This window comes from Maylandia zebra, linkage group LG14 (genome assembly GCF_041146795.1).
Source record: "Maylandia zebra isolate NMK-2024a linkage group LG14, Mzebra_GT3a, whole genome shotgun sequence".
NCBI classification, from domain to species: domain Eukaryota; kingdom Metazoa; phylum Chordata; class Actinopteri; order Cichliformes; family Cichlidae; genus Maylandia; species Maylandia zebra.
The window spans coordinates 16,968,885-16,990,033 of NC_135180.1; the positions used below are offsets into that span (position 1 = coordinate 16,968,885).

Genomic DNA, 21,149 nt, shown 5'->3' on the forward strand with positions numbered 1-21,149 from the left:
ATATTTTTCCCATCCCATTTGCATATTTGAATTGGATTTAAGTTATATAGGTTTCATGCACATGTATTTACCTTTATTGCTTTTCTCAGACAATGCTATCAGGTGTAAATACAACATGCCTATTGCACGCCTGTCTCCGTTGCAAACGGCCTAAACAGGCAATCAAAAAATGTGCTTTTCTCATTGAGACACAATGTGGATGCTAAAACGTATCAACTTCCTGAAGGTTTTGCTTGCGACCACTAGAGGAGCTCCTACAACACATGAACACAGCAGCCCACTCGGTCAGAGTCTGAGTAGTTGCCGTCTGTGGCTGGGAAGCTTTTTATCGTAACACTTCAATGAAATTCTTGCAATCATGTTTCAGCCACTAATGGTAGCGTGATTTCCTTTTACCCTCAAAGAGTGGAGGGGTTTGGCAGATGTCTCAGAGGGTCACATATCATTCAGTGTTAGGCTGTACATCCACTTTCATGAAATAAAGGAATTGGCTAAACATGCATGCACATATGTTTATTCATTGTTTACAGGTGACTCACATAGCAGCGATGTTTAAATGGGGTTGTTTTCGAGGCTGCTTGCTGCAGCTTGTGATTGAAATTACCGTTGCTAGGGAGACGCTCTAATTTGGCTTCATTGTAGACGTTGTGGTTTGAGCAACAGGTGCCTGTTATTTTTGGTTGCTTTGTTGCAGGGCTCTGCGTGTTTAAGTACGCTGTGTTTGCATGTGTGTGTGTGCGTGTGTTTCTTCTGCAAGGGTGTATGCACAAAAGTGTGTGTACTGATGTGTGTCCTACCATGCTACCTTTGCATCTTCAGAAGGACAGAAATACACAGCCGCAAGCTGAGACAAGCAGGAGCAAATAAGGCTCTGCGGTTCGCCGAGCTCCACACCCATGGGATGCTTAGCATTTGTTTACCAACCCTCTTGAAGGTGTGAGATTTTTTTTAAGGGTTATTTAAACCTCACTTCAATTCACACAAGCAAATCAGGTAAGAGGGGGAAAAAAATCAGGTTACCAAAGTTGTGTGAACTGAATCAACCGCCGCTCAACTTGACCTTTAAATTTTTCCATTCCTCTGTTTAACTAAACTGATACACAAGGGTTTGAGCTGACAGACTACGAGGATAAAGTGATTAGACTTTGCATACTCTGATCCTCGTTCTGTGATGTGAAACCGAAAGTGGGTTTATTATGAATTTAAATGACAACTTGTGCTAAAGTAGCCTGCATACATTGCAACCGCTTCATAATCCACCTTATGTTGACATAAAAATGAAGCAACATATGCGTGATACGGACCCATTTTTAAAGTAAGTCTGATGGTTCATTTTTATTCTGAAACAGTAATATTTCCATTGACTTAGCTGTCCCTGATGTCCACTGGTAGTGACATAATGCATGTTAAATATAATTGGGGGTTTTGGTAGCACTTTATAGTTCTGTTCTGTAGTACTAAAACATTAATGGGGTAATAGGTCAATAAACAAGAGTGAATCGTGCCAGCCAGTTTTCTCTGGCAACGCCTGTCTGGCTAAATGTTTTTACCTTTTTTGTGCTAATGTGAGCATAAGTTAGCTGACCTGAATTGCAAGCTATGGTGGCTCAGCTTATTTGTCCTGAGAGCTGAGTCGCCGGTAAATTATTCAGCCTGCTCTTTTCAAAACTAACAGTTGAATGCGAGCTGCAAATAACACAGCCAAGTTAAACCTAGTTGTTTTGTCTAATGTTACTACAAATATTACCATGCATAGAACCTTTATCAGCTAGCACGATACTAGATTATTTATTATGTTAAACAACTTGGAATTTAGCTAACAAATTTGTAAATAAAGCTTGCCTACTAGCAAAGATGAGGTGTGGTGTGGTAGTTAGTTGTTAACAAGGGTGCAATTCGGTAGAAACCTCTAGTCTACATGTTCCTACTTATGCCCCAAAAGGCTGATTCTGTTCATCTGGACGTAATGTTTTCAATGGGAGAAACGTTTCGTCACTCACCCAAGTCACTTCTTCTGAAGAAGCACGTTTCGTCTTCATGACACAATTGAAAACTCGTCTTTCAAAGTGATAGTTTTAGCTATGCAAGGGGCTGCTTTCTGTAAGGAAATTAAGTGCATGGTTTGTTGGCTTTGGAACTGATGGTGCAATGCAAAGGTCTCAAACTTAAATGAGCTGTGGCCCACTGCTGTCATCTCTTTGGAGGGACACTTTAGTGTTCAAGTAGTACAAAAACAACCCCCCACCAAACAAGAAAATGTAGTGTTTGTTTGGTTTTTTAAAAAAAATTTCAAATAAACTGCAAATGTGAACACAATTGTTTTTCTGAAGCCTTCTTTTTCATTGAACTACCAACTAAACAAATTGTTACTCTCTTTCTTGCCAAACACGTGGCAGCACTTCTGCTGTCATTTTGTTCGTATTTAACAAAACAAAAATGCAGACATAAGTGTGCACATTCGTTTTTGACTGCTAGTCAAAATTGTTTTCTTTACAGACAACTCTCTCACTAAACTAACACAACCAATCCCTCAACATGTTTGTACTCTCTGCTCATATTAAATCATTTTTTGCTTTTTAAAGAACTTATTTTAACGTTGCACTCAACAACAAACAAATTCTCCCTAACAAAAGAATTAAGCTCAGGGGCCAAATCGCATTATAATTCTCCATGGCAATATCGGGGTGACATGGGCCATAAGTGGCTCCCGGGCGAGTTTGAGACCCCTGGTGAGCAAATTGCAAAGTCTGAAATTCTCAAACTGAGTAAATCAACAAGTTCACCTCATTCCTGTTAGAGCCCAGAGAATTGCTGATGTGCTGCACGAAAACAAAATCAAAACTTTTTTAAAATCTATTTATCAAATCTGTTCTGTAGGAAAATACCTGTATGGAAAAAACATGTATATATTAGCTGAAAACATTTTATGCTGTTAAAATTTGAGATTATTTCATATTAAATATTGAGGTTAAATGGTGCAGCTGGCCAAATATAAAAGTGGGATTTAATCAGAAGCTAAAATTGAATCACCTGTGTCTGAAGAAGAAAACACGAAACTGAGCATATTGTGTGTAATAATTGTAACAATTGAAGAAAGTAGTTACAATGCATATACGGTGACACAAAAATGCACTTCACACTTGCTGCTTTTTTCCTTCCACACCTTCAAGGCTTTCAGTGATAAATGTGTTAAGACTAAGGAAGCCACTGTGTCCACCTACCACCAGCCCCAGCAGGCCACCTCTTTCTAACCTTATGCAAAACTGATCTAAGTTTCAGAGAGTCAAAAAGAGTGAGAAAAGGAGAGATGGAGTGAAGCAGCAAAAAAGAAAAAAGTTTTACCCTGTGACCTCTCTCCAGGCCCCGAGCAGGGAGTAGGACTGAGCCCACCACATCACTGCATGGTGCTTGCCCCCTCTGTTATTCCAACTCTCTGGTTACGGTCCTAAACCCAAGGGGGTCTTTAACTCAGGCCTTGGGATCACAGGCCTGACTGTTAACAGCTTCAAGGTGAAAGGCCTTGGACATTGCCCTCCATGTTACATACTCCCCTGGCTTAGCCAAGTCCTTGGAGACTTCAGCCTCCTCCTTGGTGTGTAAGGACTAGTTTGTGCTTAGGTCTTGGCATGCCAAGGTGTTGTATTACCGCTTTTTCACGTTGTGAAGATGGTGTTCACCGTTTGTGTCAACATATAATTAAACACACAACTTTTCAAGGATTCATTTGAATGCACAAATGGTAATTCGGTATTTTATACGCTACCGATAATTCAACGTTTGCCTCCTCCCTTCTCACTGCCACACACCAGCTCAGTATTTTTTAATCAATTATTTCAGTCATTAGCAGTGATTAGTTTCAATCTCACATGTCAGATAAACATTGTAATCTCACCTAAAAATGATGGATTGCAGTAAAGAAAGTAAGCTAATAATAATTTAAATATATGCATGCTTGTCAACTAATATTCCTCTTTTGTTTAAGCCCCTTTCATGACCTGGCAATTTATCTTTTTGACAGTATGGCAGTGTTCAGACCAGTTAAATTTCCATTATCTCCCAAACCATTACCTGCTTATGTACCACATTTAAACCTGTCAAAATCTATCCAAATATAGTAATTGATGTGTGATCCATTGCAGGCCTAAAGACCCTGTGCTTTTTTTTGGTCAAAATTACACTTGTCATTTTTTATCTGAGGACTTGCCTCTCAAGATAAGAGTTGTTCTTCACCCACAGGTATGATTTGTCTCCTCTGTCAGCGGCATTTGTCTCCTCAGCCCCCCGCCCCCCCAGAGTTAATTACATTTCTGCAAAAAACATGTATTGCATGCAAAGTACCGTGAAAACATGAGTGACTGAAGTAAGAATGTTTGAACCTTAAACGGTTCTATTTAGCAATTAAGAAAATAAAAACTCACATGACTCATATAGCCATAGAGTAAATATGCATATGTACACACATACTGACTCAGTCTGTCAAAAAACAGAGGCAGATGGTACATTGTGATAATAATTATATTGTTGTGTCTGGCCTGGCAAAGGATTTCCTCTGGGAAGTGTCTGGCTGCTGCTGTGATGATGCTTCATTGAAACTGGGTGGAGGTCCATCGCTTAACAGCTGAACAGTCTGCTTTATGTGAAAACAGGGTGTCTTTTTTTCCCCATCTGTCACACGCATAGCATACAGTTGAACATATATGTATTTTTATATACATACAAATACACACAGAGACATAACAGAATGAAAAAAATTAACGGAGCCAACTGAATGTTTGGCCAAAGGTCAGTTAAGGGTTTTACTGCATTTCTCATATACTTTACATACTTGAGCAAAAAGATTGAGGAGTTGTGAACTCTGTACTTCAGCACTGGGGTTTGAATTATCATGCGCTTCATTGTTGTTTTGCCACTGCTTTGCTCGTGTCTCCATTGACCCTTGACGTTCTACTATCTCAGCCACACAGACACAACACACCTACGCTGGTCAGCCAGCGGCCTTGTTCCCCTATTGTCTTCCATTCCACTAGTCATGACCCTGAACAGCACACTGCAGGGGTCTGTTCCTTTTTATAATGGAAGGGTTTCCTCCTCTTGCATTGTTGCTGTTTGCCAGCGCTTCCTCCTTTCATTCACTGACCTCTTCTCTACTTCCTGTTTGTGTGGTGTACCAGTGGTCATCACGGGGTGGTTTGGCTCTTAATTATCATGGGTAAAAGGGTGTGATTGAGACAGTGTGAAGCAGAGAAACTTGCATCTTGTGTCTGTTTGTGATACGCTAATGCCAGATGTTTGTGCAGATTGGTGCTATAGCACATTACATTTTATTGATGCTTCTGTCCAAAAGAAAAAAAAAGAAATCATATACTGTAGACTTAATGCACATTGGTTACTATTTGGGGTTTGTTGTTTTACTCAAGGGCCCTTGAATCTCAACATGATGATTTCATCAGCCATCTTTAGTGATTAATGAATTTACCAACTGAGCTCCAGCTCCTGGCAATGAACAAGCTAGAAATGAACACGCAGACATTTGGTAACATGTTTTGTATTATTGTAAGGTCTTTACCTTACAATGTAAAGCGCCTTGAGGCAACTATTGTTGTGATTTGGTGCTATATAAATAAAACTGAGTTGAATTGAATGAGTTAAGACAGATAAGACACTAAAATGCCAAGTTTAACCTGATCCTTAATAGAAAGGATTGTACAGTTTTTCACTACAGTATTTTGTTTTTGGTGGGAGTTTATTGATGCTGATTGATATCAAGTTCTTTTGAACATGTTAACAAGTCTGAGAACTTTATAAGACAATAAATATCAGGTATATGAGTCGATATTTCAGTCCTGAAAGAAACAAAAGGGTCATTAGGTAATTTTCATATCTTCACATTTATGGGCAATTCCAGTGTTTTTGTAACTGCTGTTGAAATGAGCACATGAAATCAGACTTTCACTTTTGAGACAAATTAGCTTTTTATCTCTAACTTTATAAATGTTTGATTGACTGTTAAAAGAAATACTTGGTAACTTTTTACCTGGTACTTTCTTGAAATCATATATTCATAGCCTTTCCCTGACTAACTTTTATATAACTTTTCCATGTCACCAAGGACCCGTTATTTATCAGTTTATGAAGATCCAGGCTGGTGGTGTGCAGTCGCCTCTGATTGCAGAACAATCTGTGAGTTCCACTTCAGATCTTATGTCCCAAGAGAGTCCTTTTTATAGTTTAACAGGAACCAAACCTCCCCTGTGACTTCTACTCATCTGTGCGAATGACATAGTTTTCTTCATAATTTATCTGTTATTTTTTCCCTCTCTGTTTTATGTTCCTCACGCAAAGTAATCAACAGTGATAAGGAGGATGCGAATATGTTTTTGTGATAGCGGAAAGGCAAAGGGTTAAAAACTGGAGCACAATGATACACTTTCAAATTGAATTTACATTCACACGCATGCATGGTTCTGCTAGTTTCTTGCCAATTTTTTTTTTACTTTTATGTTTTTCATAAACTATGGCCTCAAGTGTTTAGATGAGCAATTGAAAATAAACAATACAGTTGACACTAGAATTCAAATCAAACAATCCGCAGCACAACAATGAAGCTCAAGTGTTGGCATTACAAGTCAATGGCTAACTATTCATGCATACTTTGTTGCCCAGCCGATGTTAAAACTATAGCAGGAAATGATGTAAATGGTGACCCGGGGAGGCAAAAACATTGTATAAAGGGAGTCTCATGAGAGTCTGGCTGACAATGGATCAAAATGAGACTATAAGAACAATGGAACACAAGTTACTGACAACATTCACAGCCCGACCAGATGCTAGTGTGAGAAAAAAGAAAGAAAGAAAAAAACCCTGCAGTTTGATTATTTGGACCTTTGAGCTGTTGGAGTCACTGCTACAGCCCACCTGGATATTACAAAGCCTCATCATACAGAGATGGGAGGCTGAACTCTAAGTCATGGGCTCTTATCTCATTCCGACATCTGTTTGCACTGGGTCTTCCAGATGTTTCCTGCTTGGCTTCTGCTGATTCTTAGTAGGGCCAAGGGCCTGCACACTTGCCTGTCCTCTCAGCCTAATACTGGTGCGAGACCTTTGGGTCCTATCAAATGTGTTTACCTAAGGCCCCACATTGATACTAACTTGGCGACAAGGCTAAATCATGCTCCAAATGTCATCATCTGTTAGTGGGAGAGGCAAGTTATTTTTGATACAGGGCAAGTGCTTTGGCCTTCATATAGGGCAAATGGGAGGATTTTCTTTTCTTTTTTTTTTGCTGATTATCTTCTTATTCAGAGGACTTGTATTTGTATTGTATCAAGGTGCAGCTAACTGAATCAGACAACTGAAGTTAAGTCACTGAGGCCTACGTGACAACAATCACTGCTTATTTCATTAAATAATGGTGTCCTTTGTTTGCTTAAGATACAGTTTGGAAGACAGCCAATGGGAGTCGTGCTAATTTAGACTTCGATGTGGAAAATGACTTCATCATTAGTTTAATATCTGATGTGATATTTGACAAACACTTCAGAGCTTAGACACGTACACAACCTTGTTAATGGAGATTCAGTTAACAACAAATGAAACAAAAACAACAAAAATATCTTAATACAACAGTGTGAAGTAGGATTGACTTTGGAATGTATGTAAGTATTCTAGTGTACACGGAAACAAAGCTAAAACAACATTTATAGAGCTGACAAGTTCTGCATGTCTACGTTTCAGTTCTCATGCCTCCCGCCCCTGATGCATGTTCCCTTTGCAGATTATTAGCATGTTCGAAAACAAACAGCAAAATTGACGATTCAGTAAAAAACTGCAATACTGTGATGGCATCAAGTTATTTGTAATATCAAAATAGATATTAGATGGGATAATAAAATCTTTAATTTCACATACAGTGACCAGTGACCATGACCAGCTTTAACCTTTGCACTTTAACTTTACTATATGTTGACTTCTGACTTCTTCTAGAAATTCTTCTGAAGAAGAATTTAAACAAAAAAGAAAAGCTCATAAAAATAACAAGTGGCAAGGTTAAACCGAATATAGGGCCATAGGGAGTCTTCTGATTGTTGGGATTTTCTCTGTTTTATTGTAGGGTCTTTAGCTTATAATATAAAGTACCTTTTTGTGATTTAGTGCTATATAAATAAAATTAAACTGCATAGGATTTTAATTGATCAAATGTATAGTTAGGGTTGGATCATGTGAATCCACCCTGAGTTATTTATAAATAAGCCTAGGCTGCCTTTCAACTTGAGAAGGGTTATAAGGCCATTTGTAAAAAAGTTGAAGTCCATTATTCCACAGTGAGAAAAAAATATTCTTAAAGATAGTGGAAGTGTTGCCAGGAGAAAGCCTCATCTGTCTATCAGGCTGTGCTGCCATGATCCTTTTATTTTGATAATTATAATGATAATTTTTTTTTCAAACAGCCGCGTTTGCTGGACAATGGTAAAGTTATCATTAAGTTTTTAGTAATTTTTTTGTTTTACCTGCACTCTCTACTCACTATTTATGGTTAATGTTTAAAGGCATCCCCGTGGACTGGGGCCTAGCTATATTCTACCACTTCATTTGCAGAAGGGAAAGAAAAAGCGAAATACCGTGTTTGTATCTAAGCCATGCAGAGATCAGTGTTTTACTGCACCTTGATAAAAGTCAGAGACAGGCTCTTACGAGATGCCGAGTTGGTCTATCATCTCTGACAGCCATGGAGACTGCTTGCCTATCTCCTGTCTCATCCTCCTATTCCTGATATACTTCTTTACACAACTGTCCAACCAGCCATCCTCCCTCTTAAATCCCCTTCGAACTCAACGTAACCTCATTCCTGCTATCCTTCCTCTCATGTCTCTTTTAGCCGTTTATTCTTGTCCATTTATCCTGATTCTGCTTGTCTACTGATGGTGATACCAATACAGAAGTGGCAGGCTGTAATAAAGTTAGTATGGATGGAAACTGATAAGAAGTTTCCAACTCTGATTTCATTATCGATATCACTTAGATATCACTTAGGGTTAGAGAAAAAAGTGTAGTACAAATTGATTTGTTTTGCATTACATGTTTAATGTAAAGTATCTACAAACATTTTGCATTTGATTAGAACTGGCATGAAAAAATAAGAATAGTTGACTCGACTTGACTCGGTTTCCGTTACAGCTGAGTACTACCTCAGTGTGTAGGGGGTGATTATAGCATCATGTCCAAAAGGTTTGTGATGTCATTGTATATAAATGAGTCCTTTGTTAGTAGATCACCTGCAGACCATCCTCCCCCCGTCAGTGGATTTTTGTTATTGCGTCTTCATGCCAAGCTCAAACTGTAAAAGCTAAAATTGAGATCACTGTTAGAACCACGTTCTTCTTACAGCCACTGAGCTTTATTCACATAGACTGCCGAGGATAACCGGCCTTCTCCTATTCTTTCAGTTAAAGGCTAAAGACAGAGGATGTTGTGTTCTAAGTTCCACTTTGAGAGTCACCAACATCGCTAGGCAGTGTATCAAAGACATTACATTCGTGCAAATTACTTACATGCTTTGGGGAGAAATGTTTGTCCATGTTTTCATTCGTCACGCTGTCTTTGCTTGTGAAATAGAACTATGCTTTAGAGCACTTCTGCCTCAGCTCCATGTTGGATATGTTCTGAACCAAAATACGGACCACGTCATCATGTAAATGCATCCTGACATTAGTGGAACTCATAACTGGAATTGACTAACACTGCAAGGAACTGAACAACTGGCAACCAACCACTTCTTTACAAGAACTGGTTCTCTATTTCCATTCCTAGAAGTTCGATTTTTCCATTGTTTTTTTGATGAATTATTTTTCCTAATTTTTCATTATTAATATAATTGTTATTTTTAGCAGCAGTAGCACTAATAGCAGTAGTACTTCATCTGCCTTCAGAACAGCATGCACTCGATTTCTGTGATTTACAAAAAAAGAAAATCTACCACAGCACAACGTCTCTGTTGTTCGAGGTGCTATACGACAAGGTGGGGGAGAAGACGCACATGTTTCGTCATGAAAGTGAAGTGTCTGAAAGCTTCAGACAGATTACAGGAGACACTGTTTGATGGTTTGGCAAATGTATGTCACCCACACACACAAAAAAAAACCCCAGGACCGTACACACGGTAGTTTATGCAGATTTTTTAAACCCCAAAGCAAACTGCAAAAACTTTAAGATGTGAACTTTAACAGAGGCATGTGTGTTAAGAGGAACACTTGGGGCGAGGAATGGGGGGTGTTCATTGCCCTTTTGCAGCCATACAACATTGGTAGGTAATCATTCTAGCGCACAAAAACACCTACTGTAGAAATCCACTGGGTCCTATGTCTTTCACTCCTCTGCTGTGTTTGTGGCTTTCTATTCCTGCATCACTATGATGCTGAAGTTATGTCATTTTCCTGCTTATTCATTTGAAAGCATTTTCACAGAAAAGAAACTCTCTTCAATAAATGGAGAAGTATGAACATGTATCAGTTTGTTGCGAAATAGATCTGAGACACAATATAAGACTGCAGCTGGTCTAAAGCCATCTTTGTTATTAGTTTTGAGTTATTTCTAATAAGCACCTATTCTTGATTCTTGCTGTATTAAAACCACTGGCACTAATATGCAAGAGGCTTTGAGGCAAGAGGATCTATTTAATATCCTCCTACATTTCATTTGAATTATAAGGATCAGAGTTTATTTATAGAGTGTACTGCCAAGATGTGTGATTCTTTCCAGACTGTTTGGCACAAAGCTTTGCAGAGTGCCCAGCAGATGGTTCTTTTATTCACCTTATCTGGCTCTTTTTTTTTTTTGGACTGTTTTTTTTTATCATTTTTCTTTTATAGAATGCTCTGGCTCAGTTCTTTTGGAGAGGAAATCCATCAGATCTGCAGTGGTGCACTGTACCTCTCGGCTCATAAATTGTACATGCCTGAAAGTAGCAGGAAGTAGAGGCCTAATAGGGTGTATCCTCCAGGTTTCCTGTTAGGTTAACCCACTGGGCCTGGGGTATTCTACCCTGCCAGTGGTTCATAAGACATGACCCCCTGTTGCCCTAGCACTTAAAATGAATGGGCCTATAATGTGGTCAAGCTGCAATATCATCACTGAGCAGTTTCTTTTTCTTTTCTTTTTTTTTTGGTATAGGATTGTATCATATTCTGTTTTCGTACAAAAATATAAACCTCCACCCCCAAGCTATTTTAATGCCACAGTTACCTCTGTTGTCAGTCATAAAGAGCAGGTGATCTGCAAGACGGATTGGGGAGCTCCCATTCCAAACAAGCAATGTTAGCAGCTAACATCTTGTGCACATTGCAAGGGAAAAAAAAAGGATCAAGAAATTACAGTTGTTGTTTGGTTATATGATTTCCAAATCATTACAGGGCTCACACTCTTCAGATGCACGCATGCAGCTGTTTTTTCACTGTTTGATTGAATTTCCAGCTCAGCCTCATCGAGTTTCCAGGGAATCAGGCATAAGCAGGCACTGAAAGGGTTAGGCTTGAGCACGGAAACTCTTGCTCAAAGCAAATACACACACACACACACACACACACACACACACACACACACACACCACACATACCACACATACACATAGAGAAAAAGAAAGAGAAAGAAAAAGGTGATCAGGTGCCACATCTACATCCAGTCCCACCTGGACACAGATATATATAGAAACAAGGTGAGGGCCATAGGTTCACAAGTCCTTCTTCTTAAAAGGGGGAGGAGTATGTCCTTGGTGTTGACCCATGCGCTTCTTTTAATTTTAATGAGAGCCGTCTGAAGGGTTGCAGGTGCTGGGAATCAGGTTTTGCGATACTTCTGAGTCTTGGCAGCTGTTGAAGTTGTTTAGGTTTCTGAGGAGTTTAGGTTTAGGTTCCTTGATTTTTTCATCACTGAATTGAGCTGGGCCTTTGAACCACCGGTGTGACACCACTAGCACTACCCCCAGGCCTCTTTTTACAGATGAAATGCTCAGGTAGAACATGTTGAAAGGATATGCTTTCAATTTGACTCATGCCACCCTTATCCCCCCCACACACACACACAAACACACACACAAACACACACACATCATCGTCATTCTTACTATCTCCCTCACTCTGTCTACCTCCCTGTCTGCTTTGGTGGATGTGTCAGACGAGTGATTAATTCTCCACAGGAGAGGAGGGGAATGAAAGAGCGTAGAACACAAGAGGTGACTTGATAAATCAGCTCTTTATTCATTCATAGGTAAATAAAAAACACAACTTGGGTCAGAAATACATAGATTTACCCCTTGACTTGCACAGATGCTGTGCATTAATACCTTCCTGGCTTCAGTGTAATACAATCATTTATAAACTGCCTCTAGATGTACACCCCTGGAATTCATTCTTATTTCTGCAGCAGTTGTACGCTTAGAATTTGCCATGAATCTGAATTTCCTGCATACGGTTTAAGAGTAATAAGTACTAAGATACATTTATAAACGTATGTGATTTGGTAGATGGCCAAAGAGCTTTAACAAAGATCCTAGTCAAATATAATTTGTAAAAAGCTGATAGATATCTTTCAAGATATACTCAGAATAGCAGGAGCATTAGTACAACACATTTGTCTTTCGTGTGCTGTATTTCCAGTTGCACAGTTCTTTATCAGCACTAACACAGACATTCATTTCTGACAAAGCCTGCCGATGACATCTACTCATGATGAAAAAGAAACTTTATATTTTAGAAATTGCCATTGCTCGCACAGCCCCGAGTCCCAGCCGCACAAGCGTTTACACTCTTTCCAACCCGAAAGCCCTATTTTTACAACCACTGTCAACACTGCGATTATTATTCATCACTCTTTTGTAAACATTAACTTCTGCACTGTGACGAATGCACATTGTGCAGATTTCTTCATGTAAACGTTGTTCTAAATATGTTTAACAAGGTATGAAAAATGCAGCAATGTGAGAAAACCCCGAGCGGTTTGGGAGTTTCCTTTCGAACAATGCTGATCTGTCTTTTTTCCCTCACTCGCTAGTTACATATAGTAACGTACCTGCATGCAAGTTTGCATATGAATTTTATGGCAACTTCACTTATATTGGCAAGATCGCCTAGTTTCCAGCATTAAGCAACAATGTTACCACGTTCATTCATTTAGTGAGGTCTTGTCAGAGTGATAAATAATTCTAAATTCTGTTGACATTTTGGGTGCTTGGCTTGACTATCTTACCAGAAGCTGTTTGGTAGAGGTTATAGTATAAACGTCATTTCTGTGAGCTCTGTCCTGATGAAAATGTATTGGCTTTGAGGTTCTGGAGGTAGACAGAGGTAGTGAGTCGCTGTCAAAACAGGTTTTATTTTTTGTTTTTTTAATGACATCTGAAAGTTTGAGGAACTATATTAATACTTCTACTTATTATGTCACACTACACTGCCACAGAATTTTAATTAAAATGTTTTGTTTTTTTTCTTTTTTCTTAGAAATGGTTGTTTGGAGAGCTTTGTGGTGCAGGGCCGTCACAATGCTCATATTTTAGCTCGAGCTGGTTAAAGGCGTTCATCTTTGCGGGTGCAGAAAAAAAAAGTCATATGACTTCCTGTATGTGCTTCTTTTAGTGAGAAAGTGTGTGCGCGTGTCGAACACGGAGAGAGAGAGAGGGAGGGAGAGACAGCAGTTCTAACTAAATAAAAAGTAGAGTTTGTGCAATCAGCAGAATATATCCTCTTGGTCATTCCTGTGTGTGCGTTTGCGACTTTGCGTGTGTTTGTGTGTGTCTATAAATAGAGGTACATGTTCATGCTGATATGCATGTGTGACCTCTCCACTGCAAATACATTGTGTTTACAACTTGTATAGCAAGTTGCTAATGGTTGCTTGGTCAATGACCCCAAAACACAGCCCCCTCCACCCTTCTACCCCACCTCCTCCTCCTGCTTACCAGTCCTTATCTGTGCTGCCACTGCCGCCCACTCGTTCTCATTCGCAACATGGGAGGTATGACCACGTTTGCAGAAACTGAAAGTGCCGTAGCGGCTTTAGGTAAACACATCGATTTCTACTTCATTACTTCAAGGGTGAGCAAGATGGCACTCCTGTGTGTCAGTCTTCTCAAGGATTTTATGCAGCATACTGAACTTCATTTTTTAACACTCAGTCACATTGTAAACCACGAAGATTCACTCAGGATATCACCTCAGGCTTTTAAAAGTCACGAGCAGTAAAATTTACATTTTGTCATGATCCTCAATAGATATTTTTCCAAATCAAGCTGAACTTAATGCTCATGCCCACTCACAAACTGACTGCCGCAGTTGCCTAAAACCACTGTTTCCATTCACTGCACTCTGCTGACATACAGCTGACAAGTTTATGAGTGAAAGGTGAACTTTAAATCATAGCTTGTCGAACAGAAGGTATGTTTTGTTTTGTTTGTTTTTTCTGTCTTGCTTGTTTGTCTCATAGTTAGCACGCAATCTGACTTATGTCATACTATATGACAAATAAGACAAAAGTACAGTGACGTGCAAAAATCTTGAGCCAATACTGGTTTCTTTAGCAATAGCATTATGCAAACTCTGTTTCTTGCACTTTGTACTTCAATAAATTGCTCCACCTATTTCCCATTTTCCTAACAAACTATAAAGACATGCGAAGTGGATTAAAGCTTCTACACAGGGTTTTTGTTTTAGTTTCTTTGTTACTGTACTCTGTAAAACTGTAATTAGATCTGGGCAAAATTTGATTTTGTAGCTTCCCACTGATCACAATAGGGATCAGTGTTTGCATATTTATCATTAAAAAGCCATTTAGAAATAAAAATAAATAGAATAAGAGTAATTTGGGAGTGATTTAATGCTCATATTTCAGCATGTAATAGTTACAGATGAGTGCAAATCTAACTTTTGTCCTGTCTCCCTCCCCTCACCTCCAACCAATCGCAACAGATGGCTGCCTCTCTCTGAGCCTGTTCAAACTGAGTTTTTCTTTACCGCTTTCGCCAAGTGCTTGCTTATACGGGTCAGGGTTTTCTGTTATTATATATTATTATTATATACATTTTGTCATTACAACATAAAGTGCCTTGATGCGTCTGTTGTTGGGATTTGGCCCTACATAAATAAAACTGAATTCAATTGAATAAAACTGATCAATAAATGCAGGCACTAATTCAGCCAGGGTTATGGACGAGCAGATAAACTGATGTATACCTGGCAAAACAAAACAATGAACGCAATGCTCTCATGCCAAATAGGCTCAAGTCAAACTAATCAAATGCTATGCAGTGAATCAAGCAACACTTCTGTCTGGACACTGAATACATGCTAAAATGTAAGCAGGAGGCTCACATGTTGCGTAGGCACGCTGAGTTGATAATATTATGCAGTTGTCTGGTGAGTCATTCACTTCGGCTTGGAAACAGACGTACACAAAAACGTCTGCGACAGAGAGACATTGACGTTAATCCAATTGAGCAAATATCCCTCCAAGTTCTCAATAAACATTTACCCCAAAATCACGAGCAGTGTCACTTGTCATCTCTAACTCCGCTCCCGCCCGCCCCCCCCCCCCCCCCTCTTGTTCACTCTCTCCTGGGTTAGTTGCTACAGGGGGACATGGTGAGAACAGTGGGCCGTAGCGTTTCCCAGCCACAGCCCGAAAAGATTGCTGCAGAGCAAGGAGCCCACCTCTCGCCTCAGCACAACCGCACCACCCCCCACCTCCCCTTCCCCGGCCCCCAATGATGTGGGAAAAGCCGGGGAGGGTGTCCCACTGAGTGTGCTCAGGCAGACGTCCCGGGCTTAAAACCTATCACTGGAGCCCTCTCAGCTGCAGCATCAAGCAGGCCAGGCTGTGCTCGTTACAGAAGGCTCACTTCATGATTGTTTTCTTTACCATGTTGTTTCACCGTGGCTCAGACCAAACACAAACTGCCACACAAGTTGCAGTGGGAATGAGTAAGGCTGCATTGCATCAGTGACTCGTGATTTTGTGTTACTACTTAAAAAGCTCTCCATACACTGCATCTGTTTGGCTTCAGAGTTGTTTTCCCGGGCCGGACCTGCAGTTTTTGAAACCCATATCGTTTCTTGCCTTCTTACCGCTTTTGTAACAAGCCACTGCTATAATCATTACTGTTAACAACCGCTTCAAGTGTAATGACTCTTCTCCAGCTGCGTGGCTAACATTTGAAAGTTACACAACCTCCATGGCAAGCGTGAGGGCCTGCATGGTGGCTCGGTGAGTAATCTCGGGCTTGTTCCCTTGTAATGCTGACAAAGAGCAGGAGCGTCTGTGCAGTGTCAAATGCTATAACAAGCCAAACACACGCAAATGCTCACACAATGACGGATAAATCGACTTTGCATCAGCAGAGAGGATAAGAACGCCAAAACATGAGGAAAGAAAAAAAGAGATCATTGACCTTCATCTAGGCTTTGAAAGCATTATAATTTTAAGGCTTTTGCATGTTTTCACAAGAAATTCTTGCCATAGGAATGGGAATATTTTTCCACAGCTTGCACCTTCTGTGTCACAATGTGTTTATGAGAGTAGATCAAATCAAGAAGGGGAAAGGGCTTTTTTTATTATTATTATTATTATTATTATTTGTGCAGATAATTAGGAATCAGACGTCATGATTGCTATATGTTCACATACAGACCCCCTCTCTCAGCTGAGAGAGGGGCACTGATTCACAGTCCATATGTGAGGGAGCAAATCCTTGTATGGGAAACTCTGTGACCTGAGGCGTGGCTTTCCCCTCCACGCCATGTGAAAAACTCCCCCTCCACACTCTCCACAGCTTTATGCTATCTTTGACTTTCATTGTCTCAGTGAAAGAGTGACCAGTTGGCACCAGATCGCCAAGTGTCTGCTTTACATTAGTTCTGAGTCACAAGGAGAGTCATGCTTGCGCTGTCAAAGAGAAGGATTCTTGGGAAAACAGTTTATTTACTCAGGTTTCTTGGATTTTTCGAGATACATGCAATGTCATAGCCTTGGGGGAAGCAGCGTAAGCAAGGATTGCCCCCTGTATCTGTGTGTGATTGCGAGTTGGGGCGTGGGGATTGGTTTGTGGTTATCTGAACAAGAGCTTTTTGGCACATTGTCATATGACTCTCACACACTGTGAGAAAGGGGAGGATGTGAGCACACCACCAGTATTATTGTTAAAAAAAATAAGACTATTTTTGCAGACTTGCAGTAAACACATGATTATATAGCAACCACAGAGAGTTTTTTAGCATGTCCATGTATATACAGGCAAGATGTTGCTGACCGTGGGTTTCAAGGGTATTTGTAGTTCATTAAAAATGACTAATGTTCTTTGGTTACAGTTAAAGGAGAAATAGTCACGTATATTTATAACTGATGTCACTTACTGTACACCTGAAAACAAGGGAGTTAGTCATTGTTTTCCTTATATTTGTTTAGACTTTAATGTTGAAATTACGTTTCATTTTAAACTTTCACACATATTTTAAACTGTCACCATGACCCTGATAAAGACAAGTGGAAGAGAATGGATGGATGATTTTGCAGGTATTTGCTGACTTTTGGCGACACAACTAAAAATAAAGCTTGGAAGTCGAGAGGAGAATCATGGGACTTTGTCTACTCCTAAAAGTTCTCCTAAAACGTCTTCTAAATCGACATGATGCATTTACTCCAACTGAGTTATAGAGATTTTATAATTGTTTTACTGGAACACGATCAGACAGTCTGCTTTGGCAAGATAGAAATAATTTAGCTTAGACATTATCGGCCCGGGAAAGTTGCTTTTTTCGGTTCAGCGAAGATCCAAGTTGCTAAATGTCTCTATTATTATAATTACATAAAGCATCGCAGACCAAACATCTACAGTAATGGCTCTCCGAGACTACTTGGCACAGTGGTGTTTTGAGCATGCTTTGTAGAACATGGTTACAGTAGCAATGCAAACAAAGAGGGTGGGGGTTTTTTGTTGTCGTTGTTTTTACCATATTCACAATCTTAGTTTAGCATGCTAGCATGCTAAAATTGCTAACTGCCATAAATTACAAAGTATAGCTAAGATTGATGCTATACAGTATAACATCAGGAAGGAATTTAGTGGAATCTTTAATGTTCTCATTAACTTCATTTTCTTTTAAATTCATTAACTAGGACCTGGCGTCCACATATGTGGACGTCACATTTTGGGTTGTCTAGACCAAAATACTAAATTTTGCTCTGCAAGGGCCTGATATCCACTTATGAGGAAATTATATATTGTTCTATCGAAATTTAAAACGAATGTCCGCATACGTGGTTTTCATTTTCTCAGAAAAAAAAAATCAGGTTAAAAAAAAAAGATAATTCTTTGTTTTTAAATTCATCAGGTCCCAATCAGCCCAAATAGCAAAGAGAAATTAAAAATGCATGCCATGAAAGAGGTTGGGTCTTAGGAGGTTAATATATTTTCTGTTGACCAAATTATAGCTGAGTGTATCAACATAATGCTGTGATGATCCATATACATACCTGATTAGGAGTCCTCTTCCTATGTAATACTTACTTGTAGCTTTTTAGTGCTTGCACTCTTCCTCTGTTTAGTGCTGTTATAACACTGATACTTAAAAAAAAACATATATTTAACTGTTCTATCAGAGCACAGATATTTGACACATGTTGTATATACTTGCTTTCACACAATTCTTGGGTGTTTCTGTCCTTTCACACAAAGCTCTAAACTCTCAAGAGCCAAAGGTTAAACAGTGTGCTTCAGTCATTTTTGTAGATGCATAAGGGTGTATGCTAAAATCGATCAGTTCTCTAGTTATTTTAACTTTTTTTTTGCTTTTCAGGCTGCTCAGTAAATAATATATTTGAATCATAATGCTATTATTCCCTCATTGTCATTCTTGCTTAATGCCAATCTAATTTATCTTTTCAGAAAAATCATATGCTGGGCTCATCCACACGAGACAGTTTCTCAGACCCGTTGTCCAGAAGGTAAGCCAAAACAGAGCCTGAGACATCTCATGAAACACGTCATATGCCATTTCTCACTACAAACTGCAGATCAGCAGGTGCTGTGAAACTTGATTTCTCCGTTATTCTTTACATATCACTTTGGTGTATTTACACTGACCATGTTTTTAAAGACAACCTCAAAATATCTCATTTAAACAGAAATGCTTTCACTGATTATTTACAGCTTACCATCAAATGAGCAGCTGAGTGCTAAACCAATAATTGCTTCTAATCAGCTGTCAATCCCCTTTACCTCCTTTTAACCCTTGTGTGGTGTTCATATTTTTGTTACTCAGCCAGTGTTCATGGGTCTGGTGGACCCGCTAGAGTTTTGGCTTTCGAAATTAACACTATCAAACAATTTTATGTTAAATTACTCAACAGATGTTCACTTCATCCCGATTACAAACCATATGAACAGCAAACATGGTTAATTTTTTCCCTTTACCTTTGTTAGATCATATTTATGAATTCATGTGCTTCTCGTTTGTTTTTTTTTTATAAAATGTTAAAAAAAAAAATCAGTTATAATCAAGTGGCGTGAGTGGAAAGACACAACACATTTACACGTGAAGCAATATGTTTCACAACTAAATGGGATCAGCTGCTCATCAATGGTGACATTAGGCACAGGGTTGTAAAACAGGGGGAGGTGGTGCACACACTTATCCCACACTGTCCTGATGGCAGCTAGCTTGTCTCTCTGCCGTCGAGCTGGTCTGTCGTCTCGGTTATCAAAACGGATAATCCTGGAAATTTTGTGGAAGTTTTCCAGAGACATTGATGCACGGAAAGGTTCGTGCCGGTTTCTGCATCCCACAGGGATTCTGTCGATTCCCCTTTGGACCTGAAAACTCCTGCAAGGATAAGAACCCCAAAGTAGGCCTTTGGAGTTCTTAGATGAATTTGGTCCATCTCCTTCCACCTCTCTCCAAAAACACACCTTCCTTCTAGATTACTGCAATCCAGAATAATTTTCTGGATGGAATCTGGGATGAAAAGCTCAAATGAAGACTTGATGTCCTGCACATGAGTAACTGTCAGCCGTGTTGGCCCTGGCTTATCACAGTAACAGCTCTGCATTTCTTGGGCAAGAAGACCATTCAGTTTCACCAGTTATTGACATCCATATTTCTTCACTTGCTGACTGGTGGGCTTGTTCTGGTCCTGGAGCTGGCTGCAGATGCGGTACTCGTCTTCGTTTTGTTACTAAATGGTGCTCAACCTCATCCTCTTCTTCAAAGTCACTGTCAGACTCTGAATTTTCAGAAATGTGAAATATTCTGAAACCTCTTTGTCAACATCATCATCCCCTCTCTCTTCCAAAATCAATTGGATGGCCCTCGCAGCAGATAATCTTTTGCCATCTTGATCAGTTGTGATAAAGAACCACACTGGCAAAGTCTTATTTATAGTATTATGCCCCTAATTAGCAGGAGGGACAGGGAATGAGAAAATAAAATTTGGATCCCTCAAGAAAGAGGGTAAAATGTGTGGGAATGTAAGAGCAGACAACAATGTTGCAACTTTGTGCGGAGCAGGAGGGGAAGAAAACACTATCAGCAGCACCAGAAAGGAGGAAGACAGAGTGTGGGAACACAGGACCTTCACTTTCAACACTTTTATTAGACCTGGGTCCAGTGGACCCGAACACCTTGTATGTAATGTAAATGCGTGGGGGGAGGTACCGTATGAGGTCATTGAAAATTAGTTCGGATTTATGTTCTTCACAGAAAATAAGCCAAAGCCAATGAATTTCAGGTTGAAAAAATAATTAATTGTTTCATTTTTCTTTTGAATAAAAGTGAAAACGGGTCTCACAGACCCGAACACCATACAAGGGTTAAAGGAAGCTACGAAAAAAAGCTGGATAAAGAATAGATAAAAGACCCTCATGAAAACCATCAATTAGGAAGTAAATACATTTGTAAAAATCCACTAAACACTGATGTTATCAAACCTTTTCAACAGGAAATAAAGCACAAGAAATGCTACATTGGAGCATGGTGACTATGTATTGCTTGGCAACCTTTAAGAAATGTTTCAATTTTTGGTTCAGATTCTGCCTTCCCCTCGGTAAAGGGACCTCCGAGATGGAAAAGATTCTATTTGTGCAAATCATGTGTGCAAAGCCCAAATAAAGC

General features: G+C 39.5%; 1 long non-coding RNA gene across 1 annotated transcript in view; it reads left to right on the plus strand.

Moving 5' to 3' along the window:
• LOC143422045 (uncharacterized) overlaps nucleotides 1–21,149 on the plus strand; it is a 41,577-nt gene extending 20,428 nt beyond the window's left edge. The window contains exons 2-3 of the long non-coding RNA XR_013101664.1: nucleotides 18,926–18,984; nucleotides 20,977–21,149. This is a non-coding gene — a long non-coding RNA (uncharacterized LOC143422045). The remainder of the gene's footprint in view (nucleotides 1–18,925; nucleotides 18,985–20,976) is intronic.